At 37.5% G+C, this 23,328-nt stretch overlaps 1 long non-coding RNA gene and 1 other non-coding gene across 3 annotated transcripts; one reads left to right on the forward strand and one right to left on the reverse strand.

Moving 5' to 3' along the window:
• Window positions 1–1,455: 1,455 nt before the first annotated feature.
• Window positions 1,456–22,468, reverse strand: LOC140181790 (uncharacterized). 2 transcript variants are annotated; one of them, XR_011877146.1, is made up of 2 exons: window positions 22,108–22,468; window positions 1,456–4,964 (listed from the first exon to the last, which is right to left on the reverse strand). It is a non-coding gene; the product is annotated as an uncharacterized lncRNA (long non-coding RNA). The 2 variants fall into 2 exon arrangements; XR_011877145.1 differs by lacking the exon at window positions 1,456–4,964 and adding an exon at window positions 20,981–21,516 and having other exon boundaries at window positions 22,108–22,424.
• LOC112780967 (small nucleolar RNA R71) lies at window positions 11,418–11,521 on the forward strand. Its single transcript, XR_003191770.1, has one exon. It is a non-coding gene; the product is annotated as a small nucleolar RNA R71 (small nucleolar RNA).
• Window positions 22,469–23,328: the final 860 nt, after the last annotated feature.

The raw sequence follows: 23,328 nt of genomic DNA on the forward strand, positions 1-23,328 counted from the left end.
TCAACAAAATCCAACAAAGACTCTAAAACTACATGCATGAAAATATGCACAAGGAGGATCATACCATGGTGGAGTGTCTCCCACCTAGTACTTTTCTTTAACATCCTTAAGTTGGACGGTCATGAGCTCAAGATTCTCCTCCTTTGGGTGCATCCTCAAGAAGGAACACCTCCAATTCCATTGGTGACTTATAACCATGATACTTCTTTACCCTGTGGCGGTTCACTTTGAATGTTGCACCACTTTGAGGGTGGAATAGCTCAACCACTCCATAAGGCTTCACTTCCTTCGCTTTAAAAGGGCCATCCCACCTTGAACGGAGCTTTCCGGGCATGAACCTAAGTCTCGAATTGTATAGAAGAACTTCATCACCCTCTTGAAAATCTTTCTTCGGATATAGTGATCATGAAATGCCTTAGTCTTCTCCTTATAGATCCTTGCATTCTCATAGGCCTCCATCCTAAGACATTCGAGTTCTTCTAATTGCAACTTCCTTACTATGCCCACCTTGGTGAAGTCCATGTTGCATTGTTTGACCGCCCAATAGGCCTTATGTTCAATTTTAACCGGGAGGTGGCACGCCTTCCCATAGACAATCTGAAATTGGCTCATCCCTAGTAGAGTCTTATAGGCCGTCCTATACGCCCACAATGCGTCACCCAACCGAGAACTCCAATCTTTCCTTTGTGGGTTCACCACTTTTTCCAAAACCCGCTTTATCTCTCGGTTGGATACCTCCGCTTGGCCATTAGTTTGGGGGTGGTAAGCGGTTGCAACCTTGTGTAGTACCCCATATCGCTTGAGTAATGATGCGTGGCAGAAATTAGATCAATTAAGAGATTATAATATAAAAACAGCGTTGCGAGTATAGCTCTTAACCAGCTAAAATTCGCCTCATCAATTTAGAAAGGTTGTCACAAAAGTTTAGAATAAAAATACTGGGAGTATGAGTCCCAGGTCGTCTCCCAATGAGTTGCTAGAAAGGGTGCTAATTTATTAATCAGGAGTTTTTCGAGGATTTTGAGAGTTGAATGACAGAAAATAAATAATTGTAATTTAAAAGAGAAATATATATATATTCTAATTAAAAAGCCTTGACTAGAAGAATGATTAATTGAAAGTTTTATCCTTGTTGGGATTTTCTCAAGTGTAGTACAAAGAGGTTGTTTTTTTCACTTAGTTAACCCTTACTAAATAAAGGAAAGTCAAGTGATTGAGCTAACTCTTATTTGCAAATCTTAATCCTCTCCCTTGGGAAGGTCTAGCGTTAGTAAATACAGAATTAGCCAACAACTTCCAATTTAACTAATCACTTAAGCATTCCAACTCAAGTGTCTCCTTTTAATTAACCCCCATGTCAAGTTGGAAATCTACTCCATTGACATGAAAATTACTTGCATAGAATTAAAAAGGGAATAAAAGAAAGACATGATAGACAATAACTGCAATTTAATTAAAACTAAAAGTAATCCTTTTCATTAACAATCCATGAAAATAATCCAATTGTAACTTTAAACAAGAATTAAGAATATGGAATAAATAAAAGAATAAGGAAACAAACTAGAATAGTATCTTCAACGGAGGTGATGACTCTTCAATATCCAAAAGAAAAAGCATAAAACTAATAAACTATGAATGTAAAGAAAACCTAGAGGAAGAGTAATTTTCTTTCTAGATTTAGATCTAAAAACCTAAAACTATGCTAATGAGAATGTCTGTTGAGTCTCTGCAGGTTCCCTGGCTCTATTATGTGTTTCTGGGCCAAAATCTGGGTCAAAACTCGGCCCGAAATCGCCCTCAGCATTTTCTGTTATTTCTGCAGATCGCGCATGTCACGTGTACGCGTCAGGCACGCGCACGCGTCATCTTGCAGAACTCCAATCCACGCGAACGCGTCAGGCATACGCACGCGTCGCTGCAAATTTCTCCATTCCGCGCGCTCGCGTGAGCCATGCGTGCTTGCTGGTTATCTGCTTGGTTTCTTGTGTTCCTTCCATTTTTGCAAGCTTCCTCTCCATTCTCTAAGCCATTCCTGCCCTATAAAGTCTGAAACACTTAACACACAGATCACGGCATCGAATGGTATAAAGGAGAATTAAAATATACTAATTAAAGATCTCTAGGAAGCAAGTTTTCAACCATAAAACAAAACTAGGAAGTGATTGTAAAATCATGCAAATCATATGAATAAGTAGGTAAAGACTTGATGAAACCACTCAATTAAACACAAGATAAACCATAAAATAGTGGTTTATCAACCTCCCCACACTTAAACATTAGCATGTCCTCATGCTTAGCTCAAGGAGATTAAAAGACTAAATAAGGGAAAGTAAGATTCATGCAATGCAATGCAACCTATGAATGCAACTATATGCTAAAATGATTTTTGCCTACTTGGTTTAAAAGTAAATAAGTTCTTCAAGACAAATATAAATCAAATATCACTAATTAAAATCATACAGTAAAAACAAACAAGTAAACTTGTAAGAAGACAGCTCATGAAAGCAGGGAACATAGAATCAAGTATTGAACCCTCACTGATAGTATATGTGCACTCTAATCACTCAAGTGTATAGGGTAATCACTCTACTCTTCCCTAGTCACACTTTGTTCTTCACCTACCCAATCAACAAGTATTTAATGTACCAATGAAAATATCATGAGGTCTTTTCAAGGTTGTAATGGGGCCAAGGTAAGGGTGAAGGTATATATATGGCTAAGTGAGCTATAAATTGAATCCTTGATCAACCTAAGCCTTCACCTATACATACTCTATATACTTTTAAATTCATGCCTAGCTACCCAAAATTCCACTTTTGCATTACATACTCATGCATCAACTCTTCTTTTAATTTGTATCACATATGCATTGATCTTTTCATTAACTTAACATTGCATTGTGATAATTTTGTCCCCTTATTTATTTACTTATTTATTGATTTTTTTTGAATATATATATATATATATATATATTGAAGCATAAAAATAAACATAACATTATCAATGCACATGGATTTTTAATTTTTCTGGTCTTACATGAGTAGGTACCAAAATTCCCAATATTTTATCAATTAATTAAAAACATAACATATTCCCTTATTAACCCATGTTTCCACAATTTTTCCACACTTAGTTAACACACAATCTCTATCTTAAGCTAACCAAAGATTTAATTAGGGTATTTAATTTTTTTTCGCTTAAGGCTAGTGATGTGGTAAAATATAGAACAAATGGGATAGAAAGGCTCAAAGTGGCTAACAAGGGTGACATAAAAGGGTAGGCTATTTGGGATAAGTGAGCTAATAAAATAATGGCCTCATTCATATGCATGCATATAACACATTAAATATTGGACATATAGGATGGAACAAAATATAGATTACAATCATAGAGAAGAGAACACACAAGAATAAAATATTATGGTTAAATAATGTAACCATGTAATTAAGCTCAAGTCTCACAGGTTGTGTGTTCTAGCTTTAAACCATGTTCCAATTTACAGTCTTCAAACAGGTTTTAACACAAAAGTTTTGATTTAAATTAGTGAAATTTTCAAAATAGAGTCTTGAAAAGAAACATATTAATTTTCAACCAAATAGAACATGCATACAAATACCTATTACTATGCAATCTATCATATCCTAAACAAAAGAAAAATAAATAATTTATTGGTGTTAAGAAAGAGAAATTACCTCCGGAAGTCAGGTACTGACCGACCTCCCCACACTTAAAGCTTGGCACCATCCTCGGTGCCATCAGTCAGGAACAAAGGGGGCTGGTAGCAGCATCTCCACAATCAGGACCGTCATGGCTCCCTGTGCTGGTAAATGAAGTGGAGTCCGGGGTGTCTGGGTCTTCTTCAGGTGGGTGGTTACCAACAAGTAGCTCCTTGAGGTATGTAAATCGGCGCTTGTTACGGCGCTATCTTCGCTTTCCTTGCCGGTCAAGCCGGTCTAACCTCTGAATTATCTGTAGGAGTAGCTGGTTTGTTGAAGGTTCTTGTGATGTGGAAGGAGGAGGGACATCTTCCACTGGTTCTATGCTCCAGTTGATAGTTACTGCTGGAGGTCTGATGTATTTCCCGTTAGGGACGTACTGATCATCCCGTGGAATCATGGCCTTGGTGTCCCCAGCTCTGTAGGAAACTCCGGCTGTTGAGACTAGATCTGAAACCAAGGCAGAAAAAGGTAGGTTGCCCGCAATTTGTACGTGTCCCATAGCATTCTGGATGTGTCTTGGTAAGTTGAGAGGCTGGTCTGTAAGGATATACCAGAGTAGAACAGCCATGTCTGCAGTGAAGGAGGACTCGTGAGTGCTTAGAAAGACGTAGTAGGACATAATCTGTGCCCACACTCGAGCATCCAAGGTGAGTGCTAAAGCCAATATCCCTTAGGGCGAGATCGATGGTATCCATAGATCCATCTGCTGCCAGGTTGTGCGATAGCTCTGAGAACGGTGTCCCAGTCAAATTGGTATGTCTGGCACTTGAAAGAGGCTTGTTGGTATGCGTCCAATCCTTCTGGAGCAGGGGGAAGATCTAAAGCTTACTGAATGGCCTCTTCAGTTATGGGGACTTGCTTCTGACGGACATAGACAGACTGCAGGGTTGGCATGTGAAAATTTGAGTAGAATTCAACTACCCCTGAAAGATTGACCTGCCGTGGCTGTCTCCGTAGGAATCCCATTGTCTTCGTTCAATTCGGGGCTCAACAAATTCATCAATGTGGTTTGGGAGGATGAGTAGGTGCTCATTGTTGTAGTTTCTCTCAGCCAGGATGGGGAACATCTGCTCGTCCTTTGCTGGAAAGGCTTTCTCCTTTTCATCGACCTTGATGATCCTCTTGACTCGCTTTGTTGAGGGCTTTACTGCTGTTGAAGATGGCTCTGCAGCTAGTGCTCTTTTTGTTCTTTTCCTTGTCGGTGGTTTGGGAGTAGCTTTCTCTTTACCCTTCTTGGTGGCCATCCTGAAAAGGAAAAAAATAAGTAACATTTAAAGCTAAGGGTTAGAGCAAGGAAGAGGATGGTACACGTGATAATCATTGCACGGTAAAGAAGGATGTCGTTAACACATGGTCGCGACTACATGTGAAAAGTTCATCAATGGAAATATAGCAAGTGCATGTTATGGCAAGTAGATGCAAGATGTTTATTGGCATGCTGGCAAAGGCATGAGTAGCATAGATCAAGCATTGATTGCCCAATTTGATTATCAAGTGTTTCAAACTAACAATCTGTTTGTATTGACAATTATATTCAATCAATAAAATATAAAAAGGGGTTTTGTGAAAAAAAATAGGCATTATTGTAGAAGGATAGAGTATTTAAATATGCACAATGCCATACGGGCTTTTTCACAAACACTTAGCATGCATGGTAAATATGTTATTGAAAGTATTGAATTTGAACATGCAAGCACCCTAAGATAATTAATAATAATTGTCAAACAATTCCTTAATAATCCACAAGCAAAATATAGAAGAAAACAATCACCCAATTAAATTTCTAACACCAATTAAAATAATGTAAAAAGAAGAAGAAAGAAAAAGGAAACATAGATAATGAAAGTAAAAAAAAAAAAAAAAAGAAGAAAATATAAATTAAAATAATAATTGAAGAATAAAAGTGGAAGAAGAAAATAACCTTGATGAAGAAGATGAAGAAGGAGGGAGAAAATAGTAGAAAGTAAGATAGAATAAAGAGAAAAGAAAGAAGAAGAAAGAAATAAGAAGAGAGAAGACGGAATTAGGATTAGGGAAGAAAAGATAGGAATTCTGGCGCTGATCTGGATAAACTGTGGCGTAGGCGACGCAGACGCGTGGAGAACGCGTTCGCGTGGGTTAGTATATTTTCAAGTGATGCGTACGCGTGGGTGACGCGTACGCGTGACCTGAATTGTGCTATTGGCGCGAGTGCAGCCTCGCGCACGCATAACTCTCTGTTTTATACGCACATTGCCAAAATTTAGGGTGACGCGTGCGCGTCATGAATGGCCTTATTTTGAAAAATGATGCGTACGCGTGGGTGACGCGTACGCGTGATGGGGTTTGTGCTTCCAGCACCATTCCAGCCCCACTCCATCATAAGTCTCTGCCATACACCTCTTTACGTCGATTTTGTAGGGTCACGCGTGCGCGTGAGTGACGCGCACGCGTGGGAGGCTGATTTTTCAAGTGATGCGGATGCGTCAGGGATGCGTTCGCGTGGGCGTGTTTGTGCCTAAGGCACACCTCCAGCCACGCTTTCGCGTAACTCTCAGCTTCTTTTCTTCTTTGCTCCGAATGCACTAATGACACGTACGCGTCAGCGACGCTTGTGCGTCGCGTGCAAATTTTTTTGTTTTTTTTATGCAGAATGCAAATGCAAATGCAGACTATATGCAGAGATTATGAAAAGAGTCACTAAGAAAAGTAAAGTAGAATAAAATAAAACAAAACTAAGACTGAAATGGAACGATCATACCATGGTGGGTTGTCTCCCACCTAGCACTTTGCTTTACGTCCTTAAGTTGGACGGTCTTCGGGCTCATTCTGCTTCTGTTGGTGGGTCTTCCAAGAGGAAGACCTCTAGCTCTTTGTGATCCTTCATCTTCTCACCATGATAAAGCTTTAGGCGATGTCCATTGACCTTGATGAATTTAGAGCTAGAAGGATGACGCAGGTGAAAAACTCCGTATGGCTCTGCCTTTTCTACTTTGTAGGGACCTTCCCATCTTGATCTCAGTTTGCCTGGCATGAGCCTCAGTCTGGAGTTATAAAGAAGAACTGACTCCCCTGGTCTGAACTCTCTCCTTTTTATGTGCTTGTCATGGACAATCTTCATCTTCTCTTTGTATCGCCTGGAGTTGTCATATGCTTCTAGGTGAAGGTTCTCTAATTCTGCTAGTTGCAGCTTCCTTTCAGCACCAGCTTCCTCAAAATTCATGTTGCACTCCCTCACAGCCCAGAAAGCCTTGTGTTCCACCTCTACTGGAAGGTGGCAAGCCTTTCCGTACACTAAGCGGAAGGGGCTCATCCCAATGGGTGTCTTGTATGCTGTTTGATATGCCCAGAGCACATCTTGTAGCCTGGCACTCTAGTCCTTCCTATGAGGCTTTACGATCTTCTCAAGAATACATTTTATTTCTCTGTTAGATACCTTTGCTTGTCCATTGGTCTGGGAATAGTAAGCTGTTGCTACTTTGTGAACAATCCCATGCTTCTTCAGTAATCCTGCTAATCTCCTGTTACAAAAGTGAGTGCCTTGATCACTCACGATTGCTCATAGTGATCCAAAGCGACAAATAATATGGTTTCTAATAAAGAAAACAACAGTGTTAGCATCATCAGTACGGGTAGGAATTGCTTCCACCCATTTAGAGACATAATCTACAGCTAACAGTATATAAAGGTAACCACTAGAGTTTGAAAATGGACCTATGAAATCAATGCCCCAAACATAAAAAATTTCACAGAAAATCATAATCTGTTGAGGTATTCATCCCTCTTGGATATATTACCAAACTTCTGGCATGGGGAACAAGATTTACAAAAAGTAGCAGCATCTTTAAAAATAGTAGGCCACCAAAATCCACAGTATAATATTTTTCTAGCTGTTCTTTGAGGGCCAAAATGTCCTCCACTCTCAGAAGAGTGGCAGGCCTCTAAAATGGACTGGAATTCTGATTGAGGCACACACCTTCTAATTACCTGGTCAGAACCACACCTCCATAAGTATGGCTCATCCCATATATAATATTTAGACTCGCTTTTCAGCTTGTCCCTTTGATGCTTAGTAAAATTAGGAGGGAAAGTATGGCTAACTAGATAATTAGCTACAGGTGCAGACCAAGAAACTATTTCAAATACTGCATGCAAGCTATCAAATGAAAAAGCATCATTAATAGGAGTGGAGTCATCCTTAATGTGCTCAAGGCGACTCAAGTAGTCTGCCACTAAATTTTGGTTACCACTTCTATCCTTAATTTCTAAATCAAATTCTTGCAGCAGCAGTATCCAACGTATTAGCCTTAGTTTAGACTCTTTTTTAGCTAATAAATATTTTAGAGCTGCATGGTCTGAGTACACTACCACCTTAGTACCAAGTAAATAGGCTCGGAATTTATCCAGAGCAAAAACAATAGTCAGAAGCTCTTTTTCAGTAGTAGTGTAATTAGACTGAGCAGCATCTAAGGTCTTAGACGCATAAGCAATTACGAAAGGATCCTTACCTTCGCGCTGAGCCAGCGCTACTCCTACTGCATGGTTGGAGGCATCACACATAATCTCAAATGGCTGGCTCCAGTCTGGTCCTCTCACGATTGGAGCTTGAGTCAGGGCGATCTTTAGCTTATCAAATGCTTACATGCAATCCTCACTGAACTCGAACTCAACATCTTTTTGCAGTAGTTTGGATAAAGGCAATGCTACCTTACTGAAGTCCTTAATGAATCTCCTGTAGAAACCTGCATGGCTAAGGAACGAATGGACTTCCTTCACGAAGGAGGGGTAAGGTAAACTAGAAATGACATCTACCTTTGCTGGATCTACAGAAATACCAGTATTAGAAATAACATGTCCTAGAACAATCCCTTGTTTTACCATAAAGTGACATGTTTCAAAATTCAATACAAGGTTTGAACTAACACACCTGTCTAATACTCTAGCTAAACTATCCAAACAAAGGCTAAAGGAATCACCATATATGCTGAAATCATCCATAAAAATTTCCATACAATTCTCAATAAGATTTGAAAAGATACTCATCATGCATCTTTGGAAAGTAGCCAGTGCATTACATAAGCCAAAAGGCATCCTCTTATATGCATACGTTCCAAAGGAACATGTAAAAGTAGTCTTTTCCTGATCTTCAGGAGCTATATAAATTTGGAAATAGCCTGTATAACCATCTAAAAAGCAGTAATGGGATTTACCTGACAAGCGATCAAGCATCTGATCAATAAATGGCAAGGGGTAATGATCCTTGTGAGTAGCTTGGTTGAGACGCCTGTAATCAATGAAAACTCTGCATGAATTATGCACTCCAGTTGTCAGGAGCTCTCCATGCTCATTCTTTACTGTTGTGTCTCCAGACTTCTTGGGCACCACTTGTACTGGACTGACCCATTCACTATCTGAGATGGGGTAGATAATATCTGCTTCAAGTAGCCTGGTCACTTCTTTCTTGACAACTTCTAAGATGGTTGGATTCAATCTTCTTTGGGGTTGATGGACAGGCTTTGATTCCTCTTCTAAGTATATTCTGTGCTCACAAACTTGAGAGCTGATGCCTACTATATCCGCCAAATTCCACCCGATTACTTTCTTGTATCTTCTCAGAACACTAAGCAGCTGCTCCTCTTGTTGGGAAGTGAGTTCCCTTGCAATGATAACTGGTAACTTCTGATTATCCTCAAGTTTAGCATACTTGAGGTGGGGTGGAAGAGGCTTTAATTCCGATTTTTGCTCATGGCTAGGCTCTGGATCATTCGGGGCTAGTGATATTGGTAAAGTGTCTTCATTATGTTCAGAGGGAGTCCTCACACTTGGACCTTGCTCCTTGTGCTTCTCTTCTACTTCTTCTTGGTGAACTTCAGCTACATTTTCATCAATGATGTCACACTGAAAGATAGAATAATCTTCCAGAGGGTGCTTCATAGCTTCATTTAAACTGAAACTCACTGCTCTGCCATCTATCTCAAAGAAGTAAGTTCCTGAGAATGCATCCAGCTTAAACTTCGAAGTCTTCAGGAATGGTCTTCCAAGCAGGATTGATGATGGTCTTCCTGAGTCATTAGGGGGCATTTCCAAGATATAGAAGTCAATGGAAAATGTGAGCCCCTTAATGCTCACTAATACATCTTCAGCAATTCCAACTACTGTAATAATGCTCTTATCTGCTAACACAAAACGAGTTGCCGACCTTTTTAAAGGAGGGAGCCTCAAAGCATCATATATAGACAATGGCATTATACTAACACACGCTCCTAAATCACACATGTAGTCAGAAAATATTACACCTCCAATGGTACAATTAACCATGCATGGACCTGGATCACTACATTTTTCAAGTATACCTCCCATTAAAGCAGATATAGAACTACCTAAAGGAATAGTTTCTAATTCATTAATTTTTCTTTATGTATGCATAAATCTTTCAAAAACTTTGCATATTTAGGTACTTGTTGAATAACATCAAAAAGGGGAACAATTACCTCAACCTTTTTGAAAATTTCTACCATTTTGGGATCAAGTTCCATCTGCTTCCTGGACTTCCTTGCAAGGTGTGGAAATGGGATAGGAATGGTGCCACTTGCAGCCTCTGCATCCTTTGGTGCTCCATTCCCTTGCTGAGCTACTTCTTTTTCAACCTTGTCTTGTACTTCCTCTTCCTCTTCAGCATCTTCCACTTCAACTAAGTCTTCAACTGGGGCGTGTTCTAGTGGGCTTGACTCCTCCTGATTCCTCTCTGGCAGTGTGGTTTCGAACCTCAAAGTGATGGCATTGATGCCACCCTTGGGGTTAGGTAGGGGTTGATAAAGAATTCCACTGGAGCTTGAAGGTTGGTTGGTGGAAGTAGGTAATGAATCTATTCGGGAGACGAGAGCTTGTAAAGTGGCATTCAGACCATTTAGAGTAGAATTCAGTGTAGTCTGCATGTCTTGTTGTCCTTGTGCAAGAGAACGAAGCATCTTGTCATTTGATGAGGAAGAAGGATAAGTGATCTGAGGGACTTGTTGTTGGTTGTGCTGGGGTCCTTGGGACTGTCTCAGGTGAGGTGCTCTGTAAGGCTGGTTCTGATTTTGCTGTCTGTTGTTGTTATTCCACCTCTGATTTCCATTGTTGTCTCTGCCTCCTCTATTATAGTTGTCCCTCCAGCCATGGTTGGAATTATCTTTCCAACCCTGGTTGGAGTTGTCCTGCCATCCTTGGTTATAGTTCCCACCTTGGTTGTAGTTCCCACCTTGGTTGTAGTTACCGCCTTGTTGATTGTATCATTGATTCGGGCGGTCATAGAAGTTATGAGTGGCTGCCACAGTGTTGTCTTCTTGTTGGAGCTGCGGGCACTCATCAGTATAATGACTATAATCGGCACAAATTCTTCATACTCTTTGGGGGACTAACTGTTGGCTTTGTTGTGGTGGGGAAGGCTGAGTTTGTTGTTGATTCAACTGCATCTGCTTCAGTAGGTTGGTCATTTCATATATACTCTGTGTAAGAGCAGTAGTCTCACTGCTAGAGGAAATCTCTGCAACAGTCTTTGAGTGGCTGTTCCTATGCCTGTGATTCCTAGTGGACTCAGCTAAGTCACTGATCAGTTGTCATGCTTCATCTGCGGTCTTGTACTTTTTCAGAGAACCATTAGTAGCACCATCTAGTGTAGTTTTATCACGAGGCTTCATGCCTTGAGTGAAGTAGCTGATCAACACTAGCCTGTCAATCATGTGATGGGGGCATGCATCCAGAAGGTTCTTGAAGCGCTCCCAGTACTCATAGAGAGTCTCTAATTCACCTTGAACAATGCAAGAGATCTCTTTCCTCAATCTATCTGTAACTTCAGCTGGAAAGTATTTTTCCAGGAATTCTCTCCTGAGCGTATCCCAGTTGGTAACAGTTGCTTCAGGTTGGGAGTAGTACCACTCCCTCACTTTTCCCTCAAGAGAAAACGGGAAGGCGATTAACAGAATAGAAGTTTCATTTGCACCATGACGCCTTACAGTAGAATAGGTTGTCTGAAAATCCGTTAGGTGCTTGATAGGCTCCTGAGCAGGTAAGCCATGAAACTTGGGCATCAAGTTGATTAGTGCAGTCTTCAGCTCAAAATCTACAGCCAGAGTTGGATGATGCACTTGATACAGCTGCAGTGTAAAATCTGGAGCTCCAGCTTCCTGGAGAGTAATCCTCCTAGGTGCAGCCATTCTATCTACACGTGAATCAACTGAATCAGTAGTAAAGGAGCTTGTTTCCTCCTCAGGTGGCGGTTCAGATTCGCCCTCAGATGAGACTGGTGAATCTATAACAATCACTTCACCACCCTCAGAGGCTAACCAACACCGAGCTCGCCTAATATGTGAAAGAGTTCTTTCAATTTCAGGATCAAATGCGGCTAAGCTCGGATCAGGCAGTGAACGCGTCATTCAATGAAAGAAACATACAGCTCATGGTAATAAAATAAAATATGCAAATAAAATAAAAATATGTACACTAATTAATAATTCAGCACACAATTGCAACTTCCCGGCAACGGCACCAAAAATTGATGCGTGGCAGAAATTAGCCCAATTAAGAGATTATAATATAAAAACAGCGTTGCGAGTATAGCTCTTAACCAGCTAAAATTCACCTCATCAATTTAGAAAGGTTGTCACAAAAGTTTAGAATAAAAATACTGGGAGTATGAGTCCCAGGTCGTCTCCCAACGAATTGCTAGAAAGGGTGCTAATTTATTAATCAGGAGTTTTCCGAGGATTTTGAGAGTTGAATGACAGAAAATAAATAATTGTAATTTAAAAGAGAAATATATATATTCTAATTAAAAATCCTTGACTGGGGGAATGATTAATTGAAAGTTCTATCCTTGTTGGAATTTTCTCAAGTGTAGTACAAAGAGGTTGTTGTTTTCACTTAGTTAACCCTTACTAAATAAAGAAAAGTCAAGTGATTGAGCTAACTCTTATTCGCAAATCCTAGTCCTCTCCCTTGGGAAGGTCTAGCGTTAGTAAATACAGAATTAGCCAAGAACTTCTAATTTAACTAATCACTTAAGCATTCTAACTCAAGTGTCTCTTTTTAATCAACCCCCATGTCAACTTGGGAATCTACTCCATTGACATGAAAATTACTTGCATAGAATTAAAAAGGGAGTAAAAGAAAGACATGATAGACAATAACTGTAATTTAATTAAAACTAAAAGTAATCATTTTCATTAACAATCCATGAAAATAATCCAATATTAACTTTAAACAAGAATTAAGAATATGGAATAAATAAAAGAGTAAGGAAACAAATTAGAATAGTATCTTCAACGGAGGTGATGACTCTTCAATATCCAAAAGCAAAAGCATAAAACTAATAAACTATGAATGTAAAGAAAACCTAGAGGAAGAGTAATTTTCTCTCTACATTCAGATCTAAAAACCTAAAACTATGCTAATGAGAATGTATGTTGAGTCTCTGTAGGTTCCCTGGCTCTATTTTGTGTTTCTGGGCCGAAAATTGGGTCAAAACTCGGCCCGAAATCGCCCCCAGCATTTTTTGTTATTTCTGCAGATCGCACATGTCACGTGTACGCGTTAGTCACGCGTGCACGTCATTTGACGAATTTCCTTGTCACGCGTACGCGTCAGGCACGCGCACGCGTCGCTTCAAATTTCTCCATTCCGTGCGCTCGCATGAGCCATGCATGTGCATCGGTGCTCGCTGGTTATCTCCTTGGTTTCTTGTGTTCCTTCAATTTTTGCAAGCTTCCTCTCCATTCTCTAAGTCATTCCTACCCTATAAAGCCTGAAACACTTAACACACGGATCACAGCATCGAATGGTATAAAAGAGAATTAAAATATACTAATTAAAGATCTCTAGGAAGCAAGTTTTCAACCATAAAACAAAACTAGGAAGGGATTGTAAAATCATGCAAATCATATGAATAAGTAGGTAAAGACTTGATGAAACCACTCAATTAAACAGAAGATAAACCATAAAATAGTGGTTTATCATGTAATGCTTCCATCTTCCTGTTGCAAAAAGTGAGTACCTTGGTCGCTCACGATTGCTCGTGGCGACCCATAGCGACATATAATATTGTTTCTAATTAAAGAAACCACAATATTAGCGTCATCAAGGCGGGTAGGAATCGCTTCCACCCACTTTGATATGTAATCAAATGCCAACAGAATGTAAAGATATCCACTTGAGTTAGGAAATGGTCCCATAAAGTCTATGCCCCATACATCAAAGATTTCATAAAACAACATTGGTTGTTGAGACATTTCATCCTTTTGGGATGCATTTCCTGACTTTTGACATTGGTAACATGACAACCAATATTAGTTTGCATCCTTGAACAATGTTGGCCACCAGAATTCGCAATCTAAAACTTTTTGGGTCAAAGTGACCACCACACTCGGATGAATGACAAGATTCAAGAATAGGTTGGAATTCGGACTCCGGAACACATCTACGAATCACTTGGTCTACCCCCCGTTTCCACAAGTGAGGGTCATCCCAAATGTAATACTTGGAATCACTCCTCAACTTGTCTCTTTGATGTTTTGAAAAGTTAGGAGGGAAGATATTGGCAACCAAGTAATTCGCCATAGGTGCAAACCAAGGAAAGCTATTCGAAATAGCATGCAAACCATCCAAAGAAAATGAATCGTCAATCGGAAATTGGTCATACTTAAGATTTTCAAGGCAGCTCACATGATCTGTAACCAGATTTTGTGACCCACTTCGATCCCTAATCTCAACATCAAACTCTTGCAAGAGCAAGATCCAACGTATGAGCCTAGATTCCGACTCATTCTTTATCAACAAATATTTTAAAGCTACATGATCCATAGACACCACTATTTTTGAGCCTAGCAAATAGGATCTAAACCTATCCAATGCATGAATAATTGCTAGAAGCTCTTTTTCCGTAGTGGTGTAGTTGGATTGCGCCGCATCCAATGTCTTTGAAGAATAATCAATAATATAAGGGAGCTTACCCTCGCGCTGTGCAAACGCGGCACCTACAGCATGATTGGAGGCGTCACACATAATCTCAAATAGTTGTGTCCAATCAGGGCCTCTGATAAACCCCATTTTTAGGATTTATCTTGTACTTAATTTAGTAGATTTTATCCACTATTCTCACACTTATTCATATACTTCGTATGTTTTACATTTTCCTTCCTAATTCTGTGCTTTGATTGAAAATATGCTTCTTTGGCCTTGAAATTGCTAATTATTAATCCTCTCTTATTACCATTTGATGTCGTGATATGTGTGTTTAAGTGTTTTCAAGGTTTATAGGGCAGGAATGGCTTAGAGGATGGAAGCAAGCATGCAAAAGTAGAAGGAATACAAGAAATTGAAAGAATTGCTAAGCTGTCAAGCCTGACCTCTTCGTACTAAATCGATCATAACTTGAGCTACAGAGGTCCAAATGAGGCAGTTCCAGTTGCATTGGAAAGATAACATCCGGGGCTTTCAAATTATATGCAATTTGCTATAGTTTCCATGCTGTTAGGCGACACGCACGCGTGGATCACTGATGAGCGGATAATTTATACGCTTTTTGGCATTGTTTTTAGTATGTTTTAGTTAGTTTTATTATATTTTTATTAGTTTTTGAATAAAAATCACATTTCTAGACTTTACTATGAGTTTGTGTATTTTTCTGTGATTTCAGATATTTTCTGGCTGAAATTGAGGGACCTGAGCAAAAAACTGATTCAGAGGCTGAAAAAGGACTGCAGATGTTGTTGGATTCTGACCTCCCTGCACTCGAAGTGGATTTTCTGGGGCTACAGATACCCAATTGGCTTCCTGGGCTTTCCAGCAATATATAATAGACCATACTTTGCCCAAGATTTGATGGCCCAAACCGGTGTTCCAAGTCAGCATAGGAATTTTGGCGTCAAAACGCCAGAACTGGCATAAAAGCTGGAGTTAAACGCCCAAACTGGCACAAAAGCTGGCGTTTAACTCCAAGAAAAGCCTCTACACGTGAAAGCTTCAACGCTCAGTCCAAACACACACCAAGTGGGCCCTGAAGTGGATTCTGCATCATTTACTCATTTTTGTAAACCCTAGGTTACTAGTTTTCTATAAATAGGACCTTTTGCTATTGTATTTTAAACACTTGATCATACTTTTGATCTTGGTTCTTCTGGTTCCCTCTCTGGGGCCGAAGCAAATGATCACCATTATCACTTTTGTATTTTCAACAGTGGAGTTTCTACACACCATAGATTAAGGTGTGGAGCTCTGCTGTTCCTCATGAATTAATGCAAAGTACTATTGTTTTTCTATTCAACTCAAGCCTATTTCTGTTCTAAGATATCCATTCATTCTTCAACATGATGAATGTGATGATCCGTGACACTCATCACCATTCTTACCTATGAATGCGTACCTGACAACCACTTCCGTTTTACATGCAAACAAGCTTGAATGTGTATCTCTTGGGTTTCTAATCTAATATTAGAACCTTCGTGGTATAGGCTAGAATCAATTGGCGGCCATTCCTGAGATCCGAAAAGTGTAAACCTTGTCTGTGGTATTCCGAGTAGGATCTGGGAAGGGATGACTGTGACGAGATTCAAACTCGCGAGTGTTGGGTGTAATGACAGACGCAAAAGGATCAATGGATTCTATTCCAACATGATCGAGAACCAACAACTGATTAGCCGTGCGGTGACAGCGCATTTGGAACATTTTCATTGAGAGGACGGGAGGTAGCCATTGACAACGGTGAAACCCAACATACAGCTTGCCATGGAAAGGAGTATGAATGATTGGAAGAAGGCAATAGGAAAGTAGAGGTTCAGAAGGAACAAAGCATCTTCATACGCTTATCTGAAATTCTCACCAATGAATTACATAAGTTTCTTTATCCTATTTTATGTTTTATTCATATTTTAATTATCAATTCTCCATAACCATTTGAATCCGCCTGACTGAGATTTACAAGATGACCATAGCTTGCTTCAAGCTAACAATCTCCGTGGGATCGACCCTTACTCACGTAAGGTTTATTACTTGGACGACCCAGTGTACTTGCTGGTTAGTTGTGCGGAGTTGTGACAAAGAGTTGAGATTACAATTGTGCGTACCATGATGTTGGCGCCATTGATGATCACAATTTCGTGCACCAAGTTTTTAGCGCCGTTGCTGGGGATTGTTCGAGTTTAGACAACTGACAGTTCATCTTGTTGCTCAAATTAGGTCATTTTAATTTATGTTTAAGTTTTTTGCTTTTTATTTTTTCGAAAAAAATTCAAAAAAAATGTATTTCTATTTTGTTCCTCAGAGTTTTTAAGAATGAATTCTAGAGTTTCATGATGATTTGTTGAAGTCTGGCTGGTTGTGAAACCATGTCTAAACTTTTGGATCGAGGTTTCAACTTATCATCACAAGAGCTTGTTGATTTCTATCAATCTTGCTGTTGAAAGTAATGATCTGCTAAAGCTTGGCTAGCCATTGGCCATATCTAGTGTTTTGGACCGAAGCTTTCACTGAAAGCTTGGCCGGCTAGTAAGCCATGTATAATTCCTGGACCGGAGTTTTAGACTAACATTGCATGATTCCTGGAATTCTCATTAAAAATTTTGAATATCTTTATTTTTTTTTCCATATAATTTTCGAAAAATCACAAAAAAAATGTATAAAATCTTAAAATAAAAAAATATTTTATATTTCTTGTTTGAGTCTAGTGTCTAATTTTAAGTTTGGTGTCAATTGCATGTCTTTATTCTTCTAATTTTCGAAAATTACATGCATCATGTTCTTCATTGATCTTCAAGTTATTCTTGATGATTTTCTTGCTCTGAGTCTTTAAATTCTCTTGTCTTGTGTGTTTTGTTGTTTTTCATATGCATTCTCAATTTGTTAGTGTCTCTAATATGAAAATTTTTAAGTTTGGTTTAATCTTAGTTTTCCATGATTAGTTGCATTTTGATTATTTCTCATTATTAAAAAAAATTCAAAAAATTTTCAAAATTATGTCTTCTCAAGTCAATAATACAGAGAATTGAAGATTCAGAACATGCAGCAGAGGAATTACAGAAAAAAAAGTTGGGCGTTCAAAACGCCCAGTGAGGAAGGAAAACTAGCGTTTAAACGCCAGCCAGGGTACCTGGCTGGGCGTTAGACACCCAAAAAGGTAGCATTTTGGGCGTTAAACGCCAGAATGGATGCCATTCTGGGCGTTTAACGCCAAGAGGACACTAGAGGGAAGATTTTGTTTTTAATTCAAATCTTTTTCAAATATTCATAATTTTTCAAAATCAAATCTTTTTCAAATCATATCTCTTCAATCATATCTTTTCAAAATCAATTTCTTTCCATTTTTTTAAATTATTATTATTTTCGAAAATCCTTGCTACAATTAATGATTTAATTCAAAATTTTTAAGTTGTTACTTGCCTATTAAGAAATGATCAAATTTTAATTCTAGAATCATATCTTTTAATTTCCTGTTAGTCAAGTAATCAACTTTAATTTAAAAAAAATTTCTCTTTTTAATTTGATTCTCAATCATGTCTTCTCAATCATATCTTTTCAATCACATCTTTTTCAAAATTAATTTTCAATCATATCTTTTTTATTTCTAATTTCAAAATCTTTTCCAAAAATCACTTAATTTCTTTTCCAATCTTAGTTTTCGAAAATCATTTACCAAATTTTCAAAATTTCTTTTTATTTCAAAATCTTTTTACTTTAATTTCAAAAATTCTTCCCCTCTTCTCAAATCCTTCTATTTAAAGGACTAACACTTCTCCATTATCAGCAATTCGAACTCTGTCTCTCTTGATAAGTTCGAATTCTCTCTTCTCTACCTCATCCTTCTATTTTTATTTTCCTCTGACACCTCAAGGAATCTCTATGTTGTGACATAGAGGATTCCATATTTTCTTCTCCTCTCTTTTCATATGAGCAGGAGCAAGGACAAGGGCATTCTTGTTGAAACTGATCCTGAACCTGAAAGGACCTTGAAGAGAAAGCTAAAAGAAGCTAAATTACAACTCTCTATAGAGGACCTAACAGAAACTTTCAAACAAGAAGAAGCCATGGCAGCCGAAAACAACAACAATGCCAACAATGCAAGGAAGGTGCTTGGTGACTTTACTGCACCTACTCTCGACTTCTATGGGAGAAGCATCTCAATCCCTACCATTGGAGCAAAAAACTTTGAGCTTAAGTCTCAATTAGTTTCTCTGATGCAACAGAATTGCAAGTTTCATGGACTTCCATTGGAAGATCCTCATCAGTTCTTAGCTGAATTCTTGCAAATCTGTAACACTGTCAAGACTAATGGGGTTGATCCCGAAGTCTATTATTTTCATTAGCTTAATAATTAGTTCCATTATGGTAATAATTAGTTCTAATCTCTAACAAATAACATTATAATAACTACAAAAATATAACAATTTATTTTCATTAGCATTTTAACTTTATCATTAATCTTAATATTATCGAAAAGTTAAAATTCAAATTGCTATCTATTCTATTAACATGCAAGTATAGTTAATAAATTAAACTAACAATTTTAATTTATATTCTCATATAATCTAAAATAATTAATCAAATTATTCATAAGTCCTAAATTAAACTCTATTAATTAATTTAGCAACAAGGCGTATTAAATTGTTATGGCACTAACGCTAAACAAAAACTACCAAATATTCTAATATAAAAAATAACCAATAAACTCAATTCTAATTGTTATGATACTCTAACGGATACAATTAATAAACCTATAAAATAAATTTAAATTTATTATGTAATGGTTAGCTCTACCATACCCATAGATTATTATCAGGGATAAATACTTTTTTCGTCCCTAAAATTTGAGGTCAAAATCAAAATTGTCCCTGACCTTTTTTTCTTATTAAAATCATCCCCAACATTAAAAAACGTTATAAAATCGTCTTTTTTTACTTCAATTTTTTTTTTTACCAAATTACCTTTATTAAATAATAAAAATAATTAAAACAAAACGTAACCCCCATCCCCTCACCCCACTCCCGTAACCCCCCACCCCTCACCCCACTCCCTCACGTCTTCACCGTAACCCCCCCACCCCCTCACCCCACTCCCGTAACCTCCCATCCCCTTCCTCATACCCTTCTCTTTAAAACTCCAACCCCAATTCCAACCTCAACTTTTTTTCTCTCCGTTTTCGCCGCCCTAATTATTTGTTTCTAGGGTTTGCCGCCGACGTCATGTCGTCATCGGGAGGGGACCCGCCAGTGCTGCTTCTTCTTCTATGACTGCCTCTGCTTCTTCTTCTGCCTCTTCTTCTTCTGCTTCTGCTTGAACTTTTGCTTCTACTTGAGTTTATACTTCTGCTTGTGATTTTTTAATTTTTTTAATTTCTATTGTTTTGCTATTTTTAGATCTAAAAACTAAAATTGTAGTTGATGATTATTGAATTATTATTTAATCTGAATTTTTTGTTGATTTATTTTGTGAATGTTGCTATTAATTTATTTGGGACTATTGTTGTTGGTGGAAAAAAAAAGTGTTGTGAGTAATGAATGGCTATAGTGGCAATGGTGATGGTGGTGAGGAAAGGGAGAGTGAGGAGGTGCGAAGGAGAAGAGGTGATGGCTATGTTGCTGTTAATTTAATTTTTTGCTTCTACCTTTTGCTATGTTCTGTCTGCCTGGTAAAATGAAGAAGAGTGAGAAGCTGGAAGGGGATTGGAGAAGAGTGAGAAGAGGAAGGGGAGGAGGGTGGGTGTCCTCCGGCAGTGGTAATTGCCACGGCGAAGGTGAGAAGAAGAGGGTGATGGTGAAGAGTAGAAGGAAGGGGAATGGAGGAGGGATGGGTAGAGAGACTGAAGAGATGCTGGGGAGTTGGTGGGGTGGGGGTTTGCTCTTTTTTTTTAATATTATTTTTATTAATAATGAAGGGTAATTTGGTCAAAAAATATAATTGAAGTAGAAAAGGACGATTTTATAACGTTTTGTAATGTCGAGGATGATTTTAATAAGAAAAAAAGGTTGGGGACAATTTTGATTTTGACCACAAACCTTAGGGACGAAAAAGTATTTATCCCTTATTATTATTAATATAAACTAACTAACTATATATATATATATATATATATATATATATATATATATATATATATATATATATATATATATATAACTAATTTTATATCTACACAAAACACATTTTAATACTACCATTTAATCTATAAACAATGTTAAATTTATAATATTATTATTTTAATATTTATACTTAAAAAGTTAAAATAAAAACTTACATAATTAAATTGACAAAAATAGTTAACATGAAGCTCACGACGATTAACTTCTTTAATTTTTTTTAGGCATTGTGTATTTGGTTAAGTGAGAATTTGGTTCTAGGAGAGTGAAGCTTATTGAGATGAGTTTTTTACAGAGTGAAGGGAAAGAGAGTGAGAGGGATCAGTGGCGAGGGAGAGAAAAAAGAGAGGAGCCTCACACTCCACAGAAGAGACTACATGCACGACAACTGTATTTTATCACAAAACTGATCCTTAGATTTGCAAAGCACTCCTTCACCATCCATCTGCTCAGATTCAACCCTGGTCGTCCATTATTCATGGTCACAAAACTGAGGGTGGGTTTTGGGGACTCAATCTCGTTCGTCCGATCTCCACGTTTTCAAGCGCAGCCATTCGATTGTTCTCCACCATACACAAATCTGAGGGTTTGTTTTGACTCAATACCGACCCTCCAATTTCTGGTGAGATAAATCGAACCCTTCGATTTGTTATCAGTCGCTTTCCACACTCACGGATAACACAACGCTCAAATAACGGTGGAAAATACCACTCTTTCTGCAATATGAAAATTAAAAAGTGCATACTCGAAATTTCAATGTACACACCAAAGATAACCAACGATGGACAACACTAATCTGCTGTTAGATGGGCTCTGTTTCTATTAAGTTTAGTGTATATGTGGCCATTAAAATGATAAGTTGGTAATCCTTTCAATGTTTAAGGTATCTGATGTGAAAAATAACAATTTTGTTTATTTTAAAATCAATAAAATGTAATTATTAAAGGATAGAGTGTCATTTTTTTTAAGCAGAATCCCAAATAATCATTCCAATATACATTCAATTATCAACTTCCTAAGTCACTATTTTCATGTCTCATCCTAGTGTTCAAGTTCAACATCAATTTCACAATTTTATCATCTAATTCTATCGAAATAGAATTTTATCTCCTAGAAAGTGAATGTTGCAATAAATTAGTATGTAAAGTCGCTTTGTCTCTGTACTGATCTTGGATTTTATCAAGCTAGACGAAATACTCACATCTCAACTCAGGTTTCTAATTTATTGAAGATGAACAGAATAAGACATGAGTATAAAAGGAAGACTTTCAATAAACACAATTTGAAACTAAATTGCAGACGCATACCTTATACAAAGGACAACAAAAGAATCATCTATTTAGATTCTCCACTGTTTGCGACTTTAACAACATCACCTCAACGTCATGGTAGCATTTGCCACCATTGAAAGGGGTTTTTTTTATTTTTTCTTCTTTCTCTTCAACGCAGCTCCAGTGGATGATCTCCCATTGTCACTTAAGGTGTTTTTCCGTGAAGGTACTATCTTCCAATCCTCAAACTTCTAAACATGCCTTCAACCTCCCATCCTAGTTGCTACTTCTGGAGAATTTTGCAAAATTAGGGTTCAACCAAGTTAGGGCTCAAAAAGCGACGCTCTACCTTTTAATAATAATATTTTGTTGATTTTTCACATTAGATACCTTAAACAATGATAAGGAGTGCCAACTCATTGTATTAATGGCCACGTATATACTAAACTTAACGGAAACAGAACTTTTTTAATGGCAGGTTAGTTTTGTCTATCATTAGCCATCTTTGATGTATACATTGAAATTTTAATTCTTTTTTTTTTTGGTGACTAAATTGAAATTTTAATTCTGTATATGTACTTTTGTGACTTTAAAAATTTTTCATGTGTATTTTTGTCCATTTACTCTTTTTTTTTATGTATTTATTTGACTTACTTTATGCATTATACTACTTGTATATATCTTTCTTTCTTTTCTTTTTTTTTTTTAAATCAACCGTTATTAACATCCGTCGTTATTTTTAGTAAATAAATAAGTCAACAGTAATTTAAATGGGTTTTAATTTAACTAAAATATAGCCTTCTAAATCCGTTAGATATGTTTTTCAACAAAAATATTCAATGTATAGATTAAATTTGAGAGAGAAAGGAGAAAGCAAGGTTTTTCAAGTAGGAGGTGATAGGAGGTTGTTCTATATATAATTTATATTTTCACATAAATTGCAATACACTATAGGAGTTTATGTGTATTTGTGTAAAACTCTATAAGTTATAGCAGTTTATATAAAAAATAAAGAGGATCCAAATATAATTTTTTTTATTTGTTGTATTTATCTAATATTAAACAGTAATTATTTAATGGCACAAATTGCTTTACTTTTAGCTTTTTTGTTTCTTATCTTTTTTATTTTTTTTTTTGGGGGGTGGTGAAACGGGAGGGGTATAGATTACTTGGAATTGTATCATCGGTATAATTTTAGAAAAAATGAACAGTTTTAACAAAATTAATCTATGTTTAACTATTCAATTCAATTGTAAT

The sequence above is a fragment of the Arachis hypogaea genome, chromosome 19 (assembly GCF_003086295.3).
Source record: "Arachis hypogaea cultivar Tifrunner chromosome 19, arahy.Tifrunner.gnm2.J5K5, whole genome shotgun sequence".
NCBI classification, from domain to species: domain Eukaryota; kingdom Viridiplantae; phylum Streptophyta; class Magnoliopsida; order Fabales; family Fabaceae; genus Arachis; species Arachis hypogaea.